Here is a 21,469-nt window from a genome sequence, read left to right as displayed (position 1 = left end):
CAGAACTTACAATAAACAAAGGAGGGGAGAAACAGGGGAAGTTAGGGGACACAGAACGCTGTGTCCAAAAGAACAAGGATAGGTAACTTTTAACTGAAGTAGGCTTTAGTTTACAGCTAAAACATACATAATTAAAACCATTTTATCTAATACAAACATTCTAACAGGATATAATTTAAAAAAAAAATCAAATCTGCCATAAACAGGTCATTGGAGACTTTGGTAGGGCTGTTTCTATGGAAGAGGGCAAAAACCAGATCAAGAATGGTTTGAGATGGAAGAAAGTCAAGACAGCAGCAATGAAAAGCACATTCAGTCAGTTTGGAAGGAGGGAAATGGGACAATAGTCTGGACAAATAAGATCTAGTGAGGGATTTTTTAAGGATAGGTGTGATCAGAGCATGTTTGAAGGCAGCAGGAACAGTAGCAGTGAAAAATGATTGATTGAGGACACAGATGAATGGGATGACTGCAGTGGAAATAGAGCTGAGGAACTGGGTGGAAATGAGGTCAGAGGAACAAGTAGTAAGATTGGAGGAGGAGAGAAGAGCAGTTTCCTCTACTGTGAGGAAATGCTTACAGCATTTTCAAATCTTTGGATATCTTTTTATATCCTTTACTGATTTATAAAGTTGAGCTACTTTTGCTCACAGATCCTTTGACCGTTTTTACTTTCCCTAAGCTTCACTAATCCCCAAAATCAGTTCAGCCTTGGATGAAATGCAAAAGGGTTTATCAAGAGCTAAGAAACTTATTGACTATTTATACACAGACACTAATTACAATCAAATATGTATGGATATCTACCCTTCATTGCTATCTCAACCTGTGTATATTATCAGCCCAAACATTCAAGGGTATGTAAACTTTTGAACAGGACCATTTTTTTTCATTTCTTTTATTGCTATAGTTTAATGATTATAAATATTAAAAATAACATGTTTTGTTTGATCACTCATGTTTTCTTAAAATGCTACACATCTTACAGATTCTACCAGTGCTATGTAAACTTATGAGCACAACTGTATTTTTTTAGATTGGGTTGATCCTGGTCTCTGTCTTCTCCTGTGTTCTTTTCTAGGGTCTTCTTTCCATTTCCTCTCTCTTGTCTTCTTCCCTCCCTGCATCTGTCATTAATCTTTCCCTTTCATCTTTTTTCTCCATTTCTTTCTTCTCTGCCTTTCTATTTATTTATAGGTACATTTCACCCCTCCTCCCCCATTTAATCCTCTAGCCCACAGTCTTCCTATTTTTACCCCTCACTTATCTACCAGCTTTCCATCTCCCCCACTCAGCCTTGCCTTTCACCCCTCTCTCTCACTCCTTCCCCAGCTTCCTATTCCCTTTGAATCTTTTACCCACTCCCTAGTCCTCCATTTCTGCCCACTGTACTCACCCCCTTCCCAACTCTTATCTACTTTCCTGTCCCTCTCATCCTTTCACCAACTGTCACTCCTTCCCTCTCTGGCCTCCAGACTATTCTTTTGTCACTTACCTCCTACCCAGCCTTCTATTACTCCTCTTTCACCATCTCTCACCTTCTTCACAAACTTATCCCTTGCCTCTCTCTCTCACCCTTCCACAGCATCTCCATTTCTTTTTGCTATGTTCTCACCTTATCTTCTTTCCTCTGTCGGGGTGCTCAATCCATTCGTACGAGCCCCACCAGCCAGTCGGATTTTCAGGATATCCCTAATGAATATGCATGAGACACATTTGCATATACAGGGAGGTAGTGCGTGCAGATAGATCTCATGCATATTCATTAGGGATATCCTGAAAACCCAACTGGCTGGGGGGGGGGGCCCTAGGACTGGTTTAAGCACCCCTGCTCTAGGTAATTCATACCATCTGTGAATCCCATCCTACCCTTCAGTCTCCTCCTCTTACTCCCACCCAATTGCTGAGCCCCCACAATAATCCCTGCTCTGTGCCTCATTATCTCCAAGTCTCCATTTTTCCACTTAGTCTCAGTTCCTGCTCCCTTAGACTCTCATCCAGACCCTGAATCTCCCTTCAACTGCTCTCCCCAATTCCTGAGTCCTTGCTCTCACCCTAGTCACGGATTCCCATCCTGTCCCTGCCATCCCCCTGAGTCCCCATTTTTCCACTACTCTTTCCCTGTTGGTCATATTCTTCCCCTGTACTCATACCCAGTCCCCAAGTCCCTTTTTCTTCCAGATTCTTACCCAGTCCCAATTCTTTCCCTAATCCCCAAGTTTTATCCTTCCCCTGCTGTTCCCCAATCCCCACTCATATAGATTCCCCCCATCTATAAGATGCACCAGCATAAATATCCAGTTTGTATTTTGGCATTCATTAAATGGTTGAAGTGGTTAATAACTGCCTGAGAGGGCAAAGTGAAAGGGGTCTGGCCAGGGGAGTCGAGGGAAAGGGTGGAAGGGACACTCTTACTTCTAATTAAACATGTTTTAAAACATGCAGCTGGTTCAGCACAATTGCATGTAAATAAGGCAATTAACAATTCACGGGCTATGCAGGGAGCCATGCATCAGTTATTGTGAGTTTTTTAATGTGGGTTTTTAGCACCTAGTAAGATAATATTTAACTTTTTTGATAATTGTATTAAATATATTTGAGATAATACTCTGAATATAATCTAATGTACTGTATTGAGTATGGATGTGGAGAGTGAATGTGGATGTTTAATGTATTAAATGTTTTATATAATACTAGCCGTTAAGCCCGTAACAACAGGCTACATTTAAAAAAAAATTTTCGGTCCATTTCCTTCCCCCTCATTCTCCCTCCCACTCCCTCTCACCTTCCCCCCCTCCCCTTTCAGCTCATCCACAACCCTTCCCTCAGATGGCGCAGACAGAAGATCTCCGGGAGGGGGGTGTCCCTCCCTCGTGCGCGCCGCCGCCCCGCTACTGCTCCTCACCGCCGCCCCTCGCCCCCGCTCTTCGCCGCCACCTTCGCTACTGCTCCTCCCAGCGTCATCTTTTTTTCAGGCACGCTCCACTCTGACCGACGTGCTCGCCTGCGCATGCGCGGTAGAGCTGCTCTCTACTGCGCATTTGCGGCACGTCGGTCAGGGCTCCTTTATCTAGTAGATTGTACTGTGGTGATATAATAATCTTTTAAATGATTTGTTATAAAATGTGTTGAAAAATGCTTGTGAAAATGTACACACACAGGTTTGTTGTTATCTTACCTATGATTGTATTTACCTGTGGTTGAAACCCATGACGTTTATGTATACTTGACTTTTTATCACTTGGGTCAGGGCAGGAGTTAATTAAAGCGCATGTCTGGAGACCAATTTACGCTGGAGTACTCATGGATTACATTCACTTTTTACGATGTTTGGAACATTTTTGTGGGTTGGCTGTAGAAATCTCTGTTGCATTATAGTGATTGCCAGCATCAAAATAGTACAGCTGCCAAGCATTCGGAGCAGAACAAGAGGGGATTAGACATAGCTCTACCCATCTTCATTTTCACTCCCAGACCACTAAGTTTTTCACTGTTTTATAAAAAGGGAAGGCTTTCGACCCAAGAATCACTCATGGGTCACTACGTCATTGCAGGTTTCAGCATGGATTTCTGCTCAGTTTATTATAGAGGGCCGTAAGCAGACTTTATGCATGAATCTCATTTGCATACATGTCCTTTATTACACCCTGTGGAGGTACCTGCTTTTGCCATGTGTGCTAAAAAAAAACCAAAAAACCCAATTAGCGCCAATTTCACCATGGGTCTTATTACATTGGCCCCAAAATATGCGGAATTTTGCAAAATTTTAAATTTTTGCATGCAAAATTCCCCAAGGAGTCCATATGTTACTTGTTGAGCTTCTTGACTTTGGAAAGCATAGTTGCTTATCTGTAACAAATGTTAAGACTGCAGTTCACCAGTCATGCAGTCCCTCAGTCCTCCCCTTCTAATTTGTTCTCTCCCTTGTCAAAGCTTTTATATGAAACCGAGGGAATCTGCAGAGCTGCAACCGCTGCACATGGGCGGTGAAGGGTTTGTGCCCTTTCCAGAAAGTTCTGGAAAAATGTGACTGTTCAGCACTGATCATGGTCACGTAACCCATGTATGACTGATCTGCTGTTCTCAAGAAACATCTGTTACAAATAAGCAACTTTGCTTATAATACTACTTAAGCTGAAAATGCTTCTTTAAGGTCATAGCTGCCATTCACGTAATCAATAGGGTTGCATCATTGTGCTGTTTGTATGAGAAAACTATCAAAATGCAAGTCATAACAAAGAAAGAAAAACATTGCTAGTTATATTTGTTTTCCACAGTTTCAGAAATTCATTAAAAAAATCATATCATCACTCCAGGGCAATGCTTTCTATTATGTGTCATAACTTCATGAATGAAACAACCCACCCAAGGTGTGGTAAATTTTATCATGAAGAACTATCTGTCTTGCCTCATTAAACAAGTCTTAATATTTTTTAAAATAGCAGTTCTGTGCAACTTTATATAAATCTATTTTCAATTTATAATCGGTGTTATGGTTATTGATGTTTGGGTGGATCCATGGACACTGTGGCAGCTGACCACACCCACGAGGGGGCAGTCCCGTGAGGGACCATGGTGTCAGGCTAGACTCTGGACACACAAACACAGATTTGAATCTTTATTTAAACAGTTTGGGAAACCACCAGAGGTGGCAGTAATGAGTAGTAGATGTTGAGCCCGACTGGGCGAGTATCCCACAGGACGCTGGAACAGCAAATCCTCTGCTTGGCTGTGCTGTAGTAGAAAGAGACTGAGAGTTATGAGTACACCGTGAGAAGCATACAGAGTCCCAGGTAGAATAGGAGAAGCTCCGAGACAGGGAGAGCAGGCCCTCGAGTAGCGAGTACCTGATCCCTTAGAGTAGAGAGGCTCAGTGGTATTGTACTCACGCAGCGATTCCACTAGAAGAGCGGTCTGGCACTGGAACAGAGGGCAGGCCCTCGAGGAGCAAGTACCTGGTTCCAGGGAAGCAGTTCTGTGGAATAGATGGTAGTTGTACTCACAGATGAAAACTGTTAGTGAAGTCTTCCAAGTAGAAAGGGTTGTAGATGCAGGCAGCGACTCAGGGACATGGGCCCTCGAGAAGCAAGTACCAGTTTCCTGATAGTACCTGAAAGAAGCAGAAGAGGCCCCCGAGGAGCGGGTACCCCATTAGCAATAAGAGTTCCAGATAACGCTGGAGTGGCAGAGTAACTTCGGTACGGAGAGCGAATCCCATCCGTAGAGTTCCAATTGCTAACTCGATTAACTAGCAAAAGTAGTAGGCTTAAATATCCGGGCAGTGTGATGTCATCTCAGGGGGACGCCCCTGAGGATCGAGCCAGCGAGGAAATAAAGATGAGGGCAGCGCGTGCACCCTATGGTACCTTGGAGGAGCATGGCGGGAAGCAGCATCAAAGCCGGTCCGGGAATGCCGGAGAGGACGGTAGCCAGTAGTCCGAGGTGTGCGGGAGGAACCGCAAGAAGAGTGAGGTAGGCGGGGCGAAGCTGTCGCAGACCGGTCGCAACAATCGGGCTTTTTGTTTTTCTTTTTGAGAACAAGCAATCTTCCTGATATCTAACAGTGGTTGAATGCTAAGAATTAACGTGGTGGTTCTTTTATCCTCTGTTACCCCAGAGGTAATGAAAGATTGTACCCACAGAACAAAATGCAAATTCGCTGTAGTCTGTGGTGATTTTATGTTTTGGGGTTTTGTATTTTATTTCATTTTTGTAGGAATCAGGTGTATATACTTTGTTTTTTAACTCAGCAGTTTCATCCTTTAGCTTTCGTCTTCCAGCTCAATCAGAATCTGGACTGAGTCTGGCACCATGGACCAGTCTTTATATTTGCCTGCCACCTATTTTCCCTCCTATTTTATATTCCTTTCCAACTTACTTTATTCTTTGCAGCAACATTCTTAGACTGGGATCATTCATTCCCCCCTCTCCTATCCAGGGCAATAAATGGTACCCTCTGCAGCTGATACAGGGAATGGAAAACTTGAACCAGGAACTGAACCAAATCTTTCCTACATGGCTGCGCATAACACTGTCAGTGAATCACTAGGCCAGTCAAAACATGGGCACGTTTTATTATGGCCATGTTCCTTGATTAAAAATCTCCTCTTTGTGATAGATTTATTTCACTTTAAGAGTGGTGGTGATTAAGTAAGAAGTGTCTTCAGAAGCTTATTGTTTCCATTGATAAGCAAGGCTGACTTAGCAATAACATGGGATGACATCATCCTGCAGCACCCAACGGGCCTCTCTCTCATAGCTAATAGAGCATTTGCTCTACTGAGCATATGCGGGAATTCCCATTTGGACATTGCCTTGTGAACTCCCTCAGTCTTTTTTCGTCCGAATACTAGCACAGATGTGTACATTATCTCTCTCTATTTTCTTAAGAAATTTTCAAAACTTTTATCTTTAAAGTTACTTCGCAATTTTTTAATAGTTAGCACTTTTGATTGCTACCTATTAAAACAAAAAATCAAAAAAAGTTTTCTTCAGAATATCTACCAAGAAAAAAAAACAAACAGAAAATGGGTTTTTAGACTAAATTTATGGAAGGAATATTTCCATTACAGATGGTCATGAACTCTCCTACTGTTGCCTAGGTCCAGACCATGACCAAGCCAATTGTTATAATTGTGGACAGATGTCCCTGCGAACACAAAGATCCAAGGCCTGAAAAATGGAAGAATTGTGTAAGCTTTGTAGAAGCCACAGTCTGTCCTCTTCCCAAAGTGCAGCCTCGTCTTCCTCACTGGGTATAGTGTTGACCACTAACTTCTCTGAAATATCTCCCCCATCAGTGGAACAGGCTAAATCCTAGGGGTCATGTAAACATAGCCACTGTGAATCAAAGAAAAGGTTGCACCACTCTGAACCACTGGGAGCATCAAGCGCCAAAGAAGTACAGTCTTCAGTGTGCTGGAACCGTCGAATCTTCAGACTTCGGTTCTGTCAGTACAAATGATCTTGATGCATTGAGCCCCGGAACATCAAACTTTGATGCCTTTGTCTAACTCATTGGAGAAAGCATGCATGCATCACACTGCAGATATTCCCATGCAATTATATGCTGGTCAGGACAAGCTTTTTACGGGAGCAGAAGGGGATGTGATTCCCTTTCCACAAGTGATTACTAGAACACTCTAACCAACAAAATTCTAAACTAAATCTGTCACAGGGACTTCGTCTAGAAAAATCAGATACTATTTGCTCTCTAGTGCCTTTTATTTGCAGTTGTCCTCTAGTTCAAATTCTGCAAAACCCAGAAGACATGTAATAAAATATTCTAGTATCGGAAGATGTTCCCCCACCAACACCATATCAAAGGGCATATCAGCCACTTGACCAAGTAGTGGAGTTCGTGAAAGATTTCTTTACCTCATTAGTGTCTAAGGATAAGGTGGGTGCCATACATTCTTTCCTTTCCAAGATGTCATCTTTACTTCCATGAGCGAGTGTTCCAGAGTCCTCAATACATATGGATTCTCCATCAAAACCCCCAGCAAAGTGCTTCTAACATACGGCATTCGCATGCAGTGGCAACTCCAAAGATGTATACCATGCATTCTCTCCTCTTGAGGTGACCAAGGATCCCCCTTCTCAGTCACCAGCTTCATCACTGGAGTCCTGAATCTGTTCCATCATATCTAGGTTCTGAAGAGGGATCATCAGAAATTCCCTCGGAACCCCCTCCATATCCTCCAGAAAAATCTCCTCCCCTGGGAGACCTTTCATATTCCAGGTTTCTGGACAAATCGGGGAAAGCCCTTGGCATGACTGGATGTAACCTCTTTTAGGTTCTGGAAGCTCCAGCAGCTATTCTGGCTTATCATATTCTGCAAGGTTTACAAATGAGAATGTGAGAAAATCCCATTTTCTGTGCCTCTGTAGCAAGGAAATTGGACCTCAATATAGAGTTTAAAAATCCCCAAGTTTCAGAATACCACATTATTCGGTAGAAGTAGAATCAGCTCTTAAAAGAGCAAAGGAAACAATATATTCAAATATGCCACCTGGAAAAGATCCTAGGCTCCTGGACAATTTTGGCAAAAAGATTTTTCAAAGCTTCATGCTTTATGCACAGATCACTGCTCAGCAATTCTACATGGTCCAATACTTACACAACTGTATACAAAAACTGAAGCCATTTCATCTGGCCAGTGATGATGAAATCACATATCCTCAGCCATTATTGGATGCTGAGGACCGTATATGTAGTCATTTTTTATCTGTCTATAAGGTGTTGGTTACTACTACATGCTCCTTGTCAAACTCCATTGCAGCTTGCTACATAGCCTGGTTGAGAGTCAGTACCCTACATGAGAATGTTTACAAAATATTGGTGGACGTGCCCTGCCTTGGTGATGAATTCTTTGGAGAAAAGCTTAGAGAGACAGTGACTCATATAAAGCATCAGCAGGACCAAAACAGCAGTCTTCGCAAGGCGTTCATTCTTTACTTTTAAAAGACCATATTTCCAGAGATGCCTCTTCTGGCGAGATTAGTGCTACCAGATACCGTCTCTACTTCCACAACAGCAACAACAACTTCTGACTTGTGCTCGGAAGTGGGAATACCAGCAACCAAAAGCAGCGCAGCAAGTCCAGCCCAAGCCTGGGCCAAGTTTTTGACCATTCTTCAGATCCAGCAATTATCCCCTCTGGTAAGGAGAGAATCCACCACTACCTGGAAGAGTGGTGCAAGATCACCAAAGATCGCTGGGTTTTCAAGTTAAGTCTGGATACTGTTTGTGTTTCTCAAACCTTCCTGCACATTCTCACCACTCAACCTTCAATCCGGATCTGTCTTACTCAAGGAACTATCTCCAAACAGTCCTCCCCTTCATCCAGAAAGGGGGAATGGATGTGCATTCTGGATCTAAAAGATGCTTATGCTTACATTATTATCCACCCCTCCCTCTGGCGGTGCCTACTTTTTATGGTGGATCCTTTTCATTATCAGTATAAAGTGCTGCCCTTTGGCTTCTCAGCTGCACCATGAGTCTTCACAAAATTGCCTAGCTGTAGCAGCACATCTATGCAGTCAGGACATCCAGGTCTTTCTTTACCTGGATGACTGGCTTGTGACAGCGAATACCCAAGAAGGAGTTCTAACCTCCCGGGAGAAATCAATTTGTTTCTTACAGTCACTCAGCTTCCTCATGAATTTCAAGAAATAGACTTTGATCCCTTCCCAGAAAATAAAGTTAATTGGGGCATGGATAAATTCTGTACAGGAAAGAGCTTTCCTTCCTACAGATTAAGCTCAAACTCTCCGGGCATTGGCTTATAAACTTCTGAGCACAGATCAGTCATCTACGAGAGAGATGCTGATTGTTCTTGGTCATATGGTGGCAGCAATCAACATAGTATCGCAGACTTGCCTACAAATGCATCTCCTACAGTGAGGCCTTCATTCCCAATGGGACCATTCCCAATGGCTTCTAATAACCAAAGTGGAGATTTTGACAGAAATGAAGGAAGTATTGAGTTGGCTGGACCCCTTCATTCTTCAGGAAGGAGTACCTCTGTGACAAGCCCCTTATCAAGTAACCTTAGTAATGGATGCCTCCACAAATGGTTCGGCCCTTTTTAAACTCAAGGGACGTGGTTATTCTTGGAGAAAAAATTTCAGATCAGTTTCCTCGCATTGAGAACAATAAGGTGCACTCAACTACTTTCACTCTCCTCCTTCAGAGACAATCAAGTTGCCAAGTTCTGCATGAATAAACAAGGAGGCATAGAGTGTTGTATTCTTTGCCAAGAAGCAATAAAAATATTGCATGCATATATCAAGCTGTACTGCAAGCAAACTTACCTTCCCATAATCTCCAACCTTGAGTACCGTGTACAATTCTGGTCACCACATCTCAAATAAAGATAAAGTTGTGATGGAGAAAGTACAGAGAAGGACGACTAAAATGATAAAGGAATGGAACAGCTCCCCTATGAGGAAAGGCTAAAGAGGTTAGGGCTGTTCATTTTGGAGAAGAGATGGCTGAGGGGGGGATATGATAGAGATCTTTAAAATCATAAGAGGTCTAGAACGGGTAAATGTGAATCAGTTATTTACTCTTTAGGATAATAGAAGAACTAGGGGGCACCCCATGAAGTTAACAAGTAGCATGTTTAAAACTAATTGGAGAAATTCTTTTTCACTCAAAGCACAATTAAGCTCTGGAATTTGTTGCCAGAGAATGTGTTTAGTGCAGTTAGTGTAGCTGGGTTTAAAAAAGGTTTGGATAAGTTCTTGGAGGAGAAGTCCATTGACTGCTATTAATCAAGTTGTCTTAGCGAATAACCACTGCTATCAGTAGCATGGTATCTACTTAGTGTTTGGGTACTTGCCAGGTAGTTGTAGCGTGGATTGGCCCCTGTTGGAAACAGGATGCTGGACTTGATGGAACCTTGGTCTGACCCAGTATGGCCATTTCTTATGTTCAAATGTTCTTAACATGTTAGCAGATCATCTCAGCAGAATCCTTTGTCCACAGGAATGTTCCCTTTTAGCAATCAACAACTAACAGACTGTTAAATCTCTGGGGATTTCAAGCAATTACCCTATTTACATCAAAGCAAAACAGAAAACTTGAAACATTTTGCTCCATTTTTCCCAGTAAACTCCGATCCGCTCAGGATGCTTTTCTGCTCAACTAGAAAGCAGATTTTATGCACACTTTTTCACCAATTCCGCTAATAGCCAGAAAGGTGCAAAAATCATTGAAAGACCAAGATTGTCTAATTCTAATAGCTCCAGCATGGCCCAGACAAGTCTGGTTTGCATATGTAATAAGCTTCCCAAACTTGCCAGTCGGGTTTTCAGGATAGCCACAATGAATATGCATGAGATAAATTTAATTATACTGAGTCTCCTTGATATGCAGATTTATCGCATGCATATTCATTGTGGCTATCCTGAAAACCTAACTGGTTGTAGGGTCTCCAAGACAAGTTTGGGAAGCCCTGCAGTATAGCTGTCTAGTCATCCTCTGATATCCCTTGGATCAGATCCATACTTATTAGCTGAAGAAGAGGGATGTCTCTTTAATTCAAACCTTCTCTCTCTGTTTGATGACTTGGATGTTGAACGTTCAATGATAAGACTTGTCCTTACCAAAAACAGTGAAGGACATATTAGTGTCTGCCAGACTTCAACTAGAAGAGCTTACAGTTTAAAATATAAAAGGTTTTCCACATGGTGTCAATATAACAATTTGAATCCGTTTGTATGTGAACCAAAAGAGTTATGAATTATCGGTTCTCGCTTTCTGAATCAGGCCTTGCCATCTCATCAGTAAGAGTATGTCTCAGTGCCATAGTGGCTTACTACCCTCAAACTGAGGGTAAACTTATCTCCATTCATCCACTAGTGTCCAAATTCATGAAAGGCTTGCAGCATACTATACCACCAGTTGTAAAACCTCCTATTCCATGGGATCTAAATGTGATTCTGCACAACTGATGAAGCCATTCTTTCAACCAATGAGTATGGCCTCACTCAGGTTTCTAACATGGAAAGTAATATTCCTAATTACAGTATCCTCAACCAGAAGAGTCAGCAAATTTCAGGTTTTGCTTATGTCTTAAAGAGGCACAGCTAACAGATGAGCTACTGATGCGGCCATGGCTCTAACTTGATGAGCTTTGGTGGTGTCTATGCAATTCTTTCACATTAGGATGGTGTTCAACACCTACCTAAAGTTTCTAGCAAAGGTTGTGTCGGCTGTCCATATTAATCAAGCTGTAGTATCAACATTCTTCCCAAAACCTCATGTGTACATGAAGGCAAGAAAACCCTTCATACCTTACTCTGTAAAAGTACCTTAGCTTAGAACAAGAGAAGGACTCTGCCTCATCATCTGTCTTCACAACTATTCATCTCTTAATGATTCCAATAAATTGGGCATGGCAGTGGCCAAATGTACATTATCCATCCGGCTAGCAGACTGCATCGTGCGCTGCTATAGGCTAGCAAGCCTATAAATTAGACACCACCAAAGCTCATCAAGTTAGAGCCATGGCCGCATCAGTAGCTCATCTGTTAGCTGTGCCTCTTTAAGACATATGCAAAGCTGTAGTGTGGTCATCAGTATACAACTTTACATTCCAGTACTGCCTTGGACAACTCTCAAAGTGTGACAGTAAATTGTACAAGCAGTTTTGCAGTAGTCTACTCCCTACGTGTAGTCCAAGTTGCTTATTCAGCTTATATTCTACTGTAACCCTCATCTTGGAACATCCCACAATTTGTGGCTAATTCAGCCGTGCTTATCAATAGAAAAAGAGTTTGCTTGCCATAAACTATATTTTCCGTAGATAGGATGAGTTAGCCATGCTAAATACCCACTTGTCTCCTCGGATAGACAACTATTTAGCTAGACTTAACTCTAAAATCAACTTAGGAAGCTCCTGAGTGAGAATTCCCGTACATGCTCAGTAGAGCCAAAGCGCTACTAGCTATGAAAGAGGTCCTTTTGGTGCTATTGGATGATATCACCCCACGTGTTATGGCTAATTCATCCTGCTATCTATAGAAAACAGTTTATTGTAAGAAAGCTTGCTGGTTTTTTTCAGAAGTAAAGTACAAATCAGTATTAAAAAAAAAAAAAAAAAAAAAGGAATCTCAGTTGTGCTTATTTAGCAGCAACTTAAATTGAATAAATTTTTTTTTCACTGGTGCTTAAAAGAAACATTACTAGTTAGGAGGCTAAGATAAACAACTAATTCATAGTGTTATAAATTTTGCTTGCTGAATCTTTTACCACCTTACATGATATTTTTATGGACAGATACAACATAAGTTTGCATAGTATTAAGTCAAAAGCAAATATAAATGAGAGCCTTGAGCCAATGAAATGTTTGCTTTTAATTGTTTTGGTCGTATGGTATTCCACATTTTCCAAGGTAATCTTGCTAAGGCTTTTATTTAGGTACTACCTGATACCTGTTGAACTTTCAATAGAAGTATGTTAGCTTGGAGGTACTCAGCACTCTCTCCCTCGGCCAAGCCCAATATACTCTTTTCCTTCCTCCCCAGCCAAATCCCAACATATTCTATCCCAGCACGTGTTGAACCCCCTCCTCAGTTTAACCCTGCACCCCATCCCCTCCTCCCCTTTCTCGCTGAACCTCAGCAGTCTGACTCCCAGCCCCACCCCCTCAGCCTGACTTCAGTGTGTTCTTCCTTTTCTCTAGCCCAACTTCAACATGACTCCAGCATGCTCCAAACCCCCCCCACCCCAAACCTTTCTAGTCTGACCTCAGCACTCTGTGTTGCTACCATACCAGCCCCACTCCAACACAGATTCCCCCTCTGCAATCTGACTTCCACACATTCTGGTTTCTTTCTCCAATCTATCCCCAGCCGAACCTTAGTGCTCTTTCCTAGCACCCTTCTCCCCAGTCTGACTCCAGTACTCTTTTCAGGCCCTCCTACCTACAGCATGACCTCTTCACTTTTTCCTGTTTTCCCAAGCTCAGCACATAATCCAACTCCTGTCCCCTGCCCAACCACATCACTCCTCCCCAGCCTGAACCCAGCATATACTGATCACCTCTTTCCCACCCCAACATATCCATATCCCCTTCCCCAAGCCCTGCTCTGGCTCGAACCCAGCAGTGTTATGCCCCTTCCCCCACCCTCTTACTGTACCCAAATCCAACACACTCATCTTCCTCACCCCACCCACAACCAACACAATTAGACCTCTCTTCAGCCCCGCTCAAACCCAGCACTATCCTCTTCCTTACACAACCCTGACATTTTCATCCCTCCTTCCCCTTCCCTCACCATATCCAAACACCTCACACTTATCCTGTTCGTCTTCCTGCATTTGATCTGCATTCTACATGATCATCCTCCCCCCAACTGACCCAACCCCAGCACAATCATCCTTCTCTTCCCTTCACCCCAAACCCAGTACTGCCATCCCTCCTTCCTTTTTCTCTGCCCGATCCAAACTCGGCACTAATTTCTTCTTTGCACCACCAAACCGGACCCAGCCACTCATTCATTTCCCCACTCCTTCCCATCTCTTAAGTCCTCTGCAATCCTGGTGTCCCATGACTCTCTATTGCAGGCTGCCCACCTCCTGCACATCTTCCAGCCCAGTGGCCTTGCAGTGTATATAAGCCATTGTCTATCATGGCTCTGTGTTGTCTGCCTCCCACCTCTTTCTAATCTCATCGATCCACAGCTCCAAGTCATCTATCAGCCATCGTCCGTCCCCCACCCCCCCCAACACACTATGCTTGTTCTTGTTCTACAGCTGACAACTCCTATGTATATCAAATGCCTTGCATAGGCTGGTGAGTATAGTAAGTGGTTGGTGGTGTGTGAATGTGCATCCCACTAGCTATAGGGGCAGGATAGCCTATGCAAGAAGGAGCCAAGCCGGGTATGCAGGGCATACATGCACACCACCAGCCACTAACAGACAGACATCTGCAGCTGTGCCTAGATATGTAGATATTTAATATTTAAGTACATATTTCCTTTGTACTAGGCAGATTTTATAATATGTCAAAAATATATTTTGATTGTCACAATTTTGTGTGGAAACTTGCTTTGTCAGATGTGACAGTTATAAATACACAGTTGGTCTAATTTCCCTTTTACCATTAGAAGATTTTCTATGACAACTATCAGTAAGCTTTCCCAAAATAGAAAGCAAGCCACTTATATTTATCAGTAAATGTTTTAACAAGATTCCATTCAGGTTGAACAACTTTGATATCATAGTTTTGTTTTCCATATGGAAAGTTTAAAAACAAAACAGATTCCACTATTAGCTTAACCTTCCTCTGTTTTGGAAGGTCAGACTTGCAGGATCTAGAAGTGGTATACATATAGTCATGTGGTAAATTTAGTCATCTACTATCCCTTTGTTAACTCCTTACCTGTCCTCACCTTTGACAATATCCTGCTATCTTATCATAGACTAAAGTGTGGTATTTATTTATTTAAAGGTTTTTATAAACCGATTACCATTTGCACATCGTATCGGTTTACATGGAACAGTATAGTTAAATAAAAAGAGTAACAATTACATGGAACAAATTGGTTAGATAACATGATAAGAAAAAGGGTATATAACAAGATGAAGGGAAAGAAGAAAAAACTGTTAATATAGTGGTAACTAAAAACTTAGTAGTTAACTAGTAATTTATATTAGATGGCTGCTTTTGACATTGGAAGAAAAGGGAAGCAGACCCTAGAGCAGTTTCTTTGCCTTACACTGCACAAAGGCATACTCTGCCTTTCATGTTTCATATTTACTATACTATTTATTTTATTTTATTTATTTAAAAATGTTTATATACCGCTTTTACAAACATAGTTTAATCAAAACGGTGTACAGTATTTCAAGAGAAAAATAAAAATAGATAAAAATAAAATTAACATTACAGAAATATACTAAATGAAAAAAAAAAAAACAATAATTAATGAAAATATGACATTTTTACTTAATATTAATAATAGTAAGGTGCCATATGTTAATTTGAGGAAATATGGTTGAATGATTATTTTGTAGGTGTAATTTTGAATGCGATTTGAAAAAAGTGTGTTTTTAAAGATTTTTTAAATTGTTTTGGATTGGAAATGGATCTTAATGGATCTGGTAAAACATTCCAAAAAATAGGACCTGATATGGAGAAAGCTCTTTCTGGTTATGTCAAGGCGTGCTTGTCGGGGCGATGGCACATCTAAAAGATTTCTATTCATTGATCTTAGATGTCTGGATGGCTTGAATGTTCGAAGAAGTAAACACAGAGTAGCAGTATTAGAATTATGAATAAGGGAATGTATTATGATTAATATTTTAAATTGTATTCTATCTTTAATAGGCAACCAGTGTAAAGACTGAAGTATTGGAGTAATGTGATTTCTAGTTGATGAACCTGATAGAATGCGAGCAGATGCATTTTGAATTAGTTGAAGTGATTAGAGTGTATTGTCTGGAAGACCTATATAAAGAGAATTACAGTAGTCAAGACCTGAGAAAATTAGTAATTGTAGAATTGTCCGGAAGTCACGAAAGAAAAGGAGAGGACGAAGATGTTTCAAAAGTTGCAATTTTAAAAAGAATTTCTAGTTACCAGAGATATATGTTGTTTTAGAGATAAATCAGTATTGATGTTTTATCTATTGTGAACTGATACAGTTTCTGTAAAGATTTTATACAGTGAAATCTGTTATCAATACAACAATTTTTTTATTATTTATAACTAGGGCTTCTGATTTTAGGTTTTAACCGATAAATCCTGATAAAATACACCTCATGCAATTAAAAAAAAAAAAAAAAAAGTGTTTGTTACATTAACACAGGAAAGACACCACTTCCCCTAGTACTCTTATCCCTCCTTTGCCTACCTTGGATCCTCTTTGCTTTTTGTGCTTTTTCCATGCTAACGACTCCTCAGCTGCACAAATGTATGTATTTGATTCAGCCAGAAAAGGTAGCCAACAACAGTACCTACCTCATGAAAACATCAATAAATACAGATTTTTTTCAAGTACGCCAAAGAACCCCTTATTAGCTGGAAAATAAACACCTAAATTTACAATTTATAAAGACCTAAAATCAGTAGGAAAGTCCATCATAAAATAACCAAATAAATAGATGACTGTATAAACTGTCTCTTGTTCACTCCCCTCACCCAGCCCCCCCCCCCCAAATGAACATCCTCCTCATACAAGCTCCCCCTATCACTTTGTGGATCCATTGCTGACTTCACCTCCAGCCTGCAACTGGAACTGTGAGCAGCTTGGACAATTTATCCAGTCCTCCCTGCTCTGTACCCTTCACTTTCCCCCAATGGCCATTTTATTTCCAGCTTAGATCTCTATTTATATTCAGGCTTTTCGTTAGTCAGTAGCCAGAGCTTGGTCTTACTCTTGGTCCTCATATTTTGCTTTCATTCTTGTTGCCTGAATCCAGAAGACTTCTTTGTCTCTGGAACATAGAAATGATGACAGAAAAGGACCAGATGGTCCAACCATTCTGCCCAGCAAGCTTATGGTAGTAATTTGCTGCACTGTGCAGGTAACCCCATGCTTATCAATTTCCCAGACCATAAAAGTCAGAGCCCTTGGTTGCTGTTTGAATCTAATTCCCCGTTACCCCTTGTCGTTGAAGCAGAGGGCAATGTTGGAGTCACATCAAAGTATCAGGCTTATTGGTTAAGGGTAGTAACTGCTGCATCGGCAAGTTACCCCCATTCTTATTTGTTTCCCCAGACCGTAAAAGTCGGGACCCATGTTTTGCTGTTTGAATCCATTTCCCCTTTTTTGTTGAAGCAGTGAGCTGTGATGGAGTTGCATCAACAGTATGAAGGTTTATTGGTTAAGGGTAGTAACCGCCGCATCAGCAAGTTACCCCCATGCATTATTTTCTTCATTTCCATCTTCTAGCTTTTAGGGATCCACAATGTTTATCCCATGCCCCTTTGAATTCTTTCACTGTTTTTCCATCTTTACCACCTCCTCTGGAAGGGCATTCCAGGCATCCACCACCCTCTACACGAAGAAATATTTCCTGATGATGATCTGAGTCGTCCTACCAAGAGTTTCGTTTCATGATTCCTAATTCTACTGATTTCTTTCCAAGGGAAAAGGTTTGTCAAATGTGCATCAATAAAATCTTTCAGGTATCTGAAAGTCTGTATCATATCTCCCCTGAACCTCCTCTTTTCCAGGGTATATATATTAATATCCTTCAGCCTCTCTTCAAAAGTCTTCTCATACAGACCCACACCATTTGGTCGCTCTCTCTGGACCACCTCCATCCAGTCTTTGTCCCTTTTGACTTCTGGATTCTAGAACTGAACACAATCTCCAAGTGAGGCCTCACTGGTTATTCCTCTGTCTGTGCAGCCCAGCATTCTTCTGACTTTAGCTATTGCCTTGTCAGATCTTCAGACATTATTACCCCAAGATCCCTTTCTTGGTCTGTGCACATCAGTCTTTCACATACAGCTCTTTTGGATTATCGATACCCAAGATGCATGACTCTGCACTTCTTTTCTTTGTATCCCAGCTGCCAAATCTTAAACCACTCTTCCAGCTTTCTTAAGCTGTCATCTCTCTTCTCCTTCAGGTGTGTCCACTCTATTGCAGATTTTAGTATAATCCACAAATAGAAAATTTTTATCTTTTATCCCTTCCACTATGTCGCTCATTAAGGAAATTGAACAGAACTGGTCCCAAAACCGAACCCTGTAGCACTCCACTTATACGGTTTTCTCTTCAGAGTAGGTTCCATTTACCATTACAAACCCTGTCTCTTATCAGTCATCCAGTTTATAATCCACTCCATCACCGTTAGTGCTCGTTCCCAAGCTTCTCATTTTATTCACAAGCCTCCTATGTGGACCATATCAAAAGCTTTGCTGAAATCCAAGTAGATCACATTGAGTGCTCTTCCTCGATCCATTTCTCTAGTCACCCACTCAAACAATTCAAGCAAATTGTCGGACAAGACCTTCCCCTAGTGAATCCATGCTGGCCTTGGGTCCAGCAACCCACCGGATTGTAGATAATTCAACTAATCTTTCCTTCAGTAGAGTCTCCATTAATTTTCCCAACGACTGAGGTGAGGCTAACCTGCCTGTAGTTTCTGGCCTCCTCTCTGCTACCACTCTTGTGAAGCGGACCACCATTGCTCTTCTCCAGTCCTGCGGCACTTTTCCCGTTTCCTGGGATCTATTGAACAGGTCCTTCAGGGGATCCGCCAGCACATCTCTGAGCTCTCTCAGTATTCTGGGGTGTATCTCATCCAGCCCAAGGCCTTGTCCACTTTCAGTTTGCCTAGTCCTCCTCCCATGCTTTCAGCATTCCTCCTTGATCACTTAGTGCTCTGTTTTTCTGGTATGCCTCAGCTTCCCACTGTTCAGTCTTCTCACTCCCTGTTTGTAGTGGGGGCTAATCCCATTTCTCATGCCTCACCAGCACTTGGGGGCTCAGGCCGAAGGGCAGGTAATTAGAAGAGGCAGAAGACAATCTACGCTCAGCAACTTTAGATTTGCTTCTTCCAATGTTTTGCTGCTCATTACTGAGGTAACTCATAGACAATTGACATTATATTCACCTCACTATATGGAAAGTAATGCGCCCTCACCTGGGACTTGATAGTTGGTGGGACTGTATTGTTGAGGTGTTCATTGAAGGTAGGGTTGGTTGAGTGTGTGTGAGTGAATGAGTGGAGGCCCATTCTCTCACTTGCATTTCCCAATTCTCCATGTTCTCTCGCTCTGCACTTGTACCCCTCCTTTTCCCCTCTCCTATCCCCTTCTCTCCCACCTCCTTTCCTTCTCCTCCCCTTTTTCTACCTCCTTTCCCTCCCTCCCACCACCCCCTCCTCCTCCCTCCTTCATCTCCAGGCCTCCCCCCCCCCCCCCCCCCCCCCCCCCCCCCCCCCCCCGGATGAAGGAATTCTTCTTTCTTGTTTTCTCACAGGACCTGAGCTCCCCACCAGACAAGCTGCTTAGTGCAGCTGGCACTGCACACAGTATCCTGTCCAGCTCATCAGCTTTCCCAGTGGGGCTCAGTTGTAGAGCAGTAGATGGTATGTAGCACAAGGTAGTCTTGAACACAACAGTCATCAGGCAAACAATAGGCTATTATAGTGGAATTAAAGCCAATTGAAATTAGGGTTTCATATACAGTTGTTAACAGAAAAAAATACTTGAGCGCTCCTTTTAAAAGGAGACAGCTGGTGAAATGCTATCTTTTGATATGTTCTGTTAAAGAAGCACCAGGCTTTAGATTTTGCATATAAAATGGATCAGTGTACAGACATCGTTGAGCTACCGCAAGTCCCAACCCACTTTTTCTGTTATGTCTCTGCTAGTTTGGATCACTTGTTATACCCCCAGAAGTCAGATGGGTGGAGGTGTTGCAGGATTCCAAAATATTTCTGCTTATAGTCTCCAGTGGCCTGCTGGTGTCTTTGGCAGGATCTTTGTTGTGAGCCAATGGTTCCTGCAATGATGCTGAAGTAGGTTTGCAGAGCTGCAGTGATTGCATGGCAATTCTACCTTATGAGGAGAGCTGCATTGGAGCTTGACAAGAGCTGCAGGGCACTGGTCTCCGATGTGTCTGACTAATGCTGAATAAACATGCTTCGTTTGTGAAGGGAGCAGATTCAGAGAGTAAGGAGAGACCCCTGAATGCCAGAGAGCAAGAGGAGCGAATGAGACCCCAGATAGGTTGGGAGTAATTATTTGAAAGGTCTTGGACCCTTCAGTTGTGCCCATCGTACAACCCTAAAATCAATGAGCATGAAACAACTGAATGTTCAGACTATGGCCTGCACTAGTTTTGGGGGCGGCAGTAGGATTATTTTAAAGCATTATGGTAAGACCTGGGAAGAAGCTTGAGTGTTGAATTAAGCATGAGATTTTTATGAACACAATATGGAATGGCCTAGGATTGCTGTGTTCAAACACTAGAATGGATTTAACATGCTTGGGAAGATAGAGGGCAGTAATTGGAGCAAGGTTAAGTGTTTTGGTAGAAGACATTGCAGGGGAGCTGATGTTGATTTACATAAGGGAATTTATGTGCTTATTTACCAAAAGTGATAAAAAACCAGAGATGAAGATAGTAGCCAGTTGGTGCTTATCTGAACATATTGTAAGACGTTGTCTAATTGGGTCAGACCAAGGGTCCATGAAGCCCAGCATACTGTTTCTAGCAGTGGCCAAACCAGGTTACCAAGTTCCTGGCAAGTATCCAAGCATTAAATAGATCCCATGCTACTGATTTGTTTAACCTAAGGATAGAGATCTATGTTTTAAGTTTTTATTTTATTTTCCCTTGCCAACCAAATGGCAGAGATTCAGTGGAAAAAAATTACTCCTTTTTTCCCCTCCTCCTGTTCTTTGCTATGTAGTTGCCCTTTCTTAACTATGCAGGTAATCATGTTGCTGCTGCTAAACTCATGTTCTTTAATCCAGTCTGACTCAATTATTCCATTTAACTTCTTTCTGATCTCTTCTTCTGCTGTTACTATTTTTTCTTGTCTTTCAACAAACTATGTGTTCTGAATATATCTTCACTGTTCGTTGTTACATCTACTCTGCACTTGTGTACCATTACAGGCCATACCTTTGCACCTGTGTTATTGTAGTGGTGGATGCATAAAATAGTGTCAAACTGAAATACCGCTAGTGGAGCAGGTAACCCATCTGCTTAAACATAAAAAGTACTTATATGATGCAACTGGAAATATTGAAATACTCTAACCATTCCCTGACATGGTTCCAGTGGCTCTGTTCCTTTTGCTTGCCCCTGTTGGCTACCAACATAAATATACTGTTATATTTTTTGAGTATGGGGAATGAGTTTATCTCTATGTTCCCCTATTGATGTACTTATCTATGGTATGAAGGGGAGGTTGGGAAATTTTCCTTTTTATTATTTTTCTTGTTTCCTTCACTGTTTGTTATATAAAATATTTTCTAATAAA

The 21,469-nt window shown here is 41.8% G+C and overlaps 1 protein-coding gene across 2 annotated transcripts in view; it reads left to right on the top strand.

Moving 5' to 3' along the window:
* Positions 1–21,469, top strand: part of PHTF2 (putative homeodomain transcription factor 2) — a 393,241-nt gene that overhangs the window by 170,652 nt on the left and 201,120 nt on the right. The window lies entirely within an intron of this gene.

The sequence above is a fragment of the Rhinatrema bivittatum genome, chromosome 9, assembly GCF_901001135.1.
Source record: "Rhinatrema bivittatum chromosome 9, aRhiBiv1.1, whole genome shotgun sequence".
Taxonomy (NCBI): Eukaryota; Metazoa; Chordata; class Amphibia; order Gymnophiona; family Rhinatrematidae; genus Rhinatrema; species Rhinatrema bivittatum.
The sequence above is the reverse complement of the archived record's forward strand: the minus strand, read 5'-3'. Positions and strand labels throughout refer to the sequence as shown.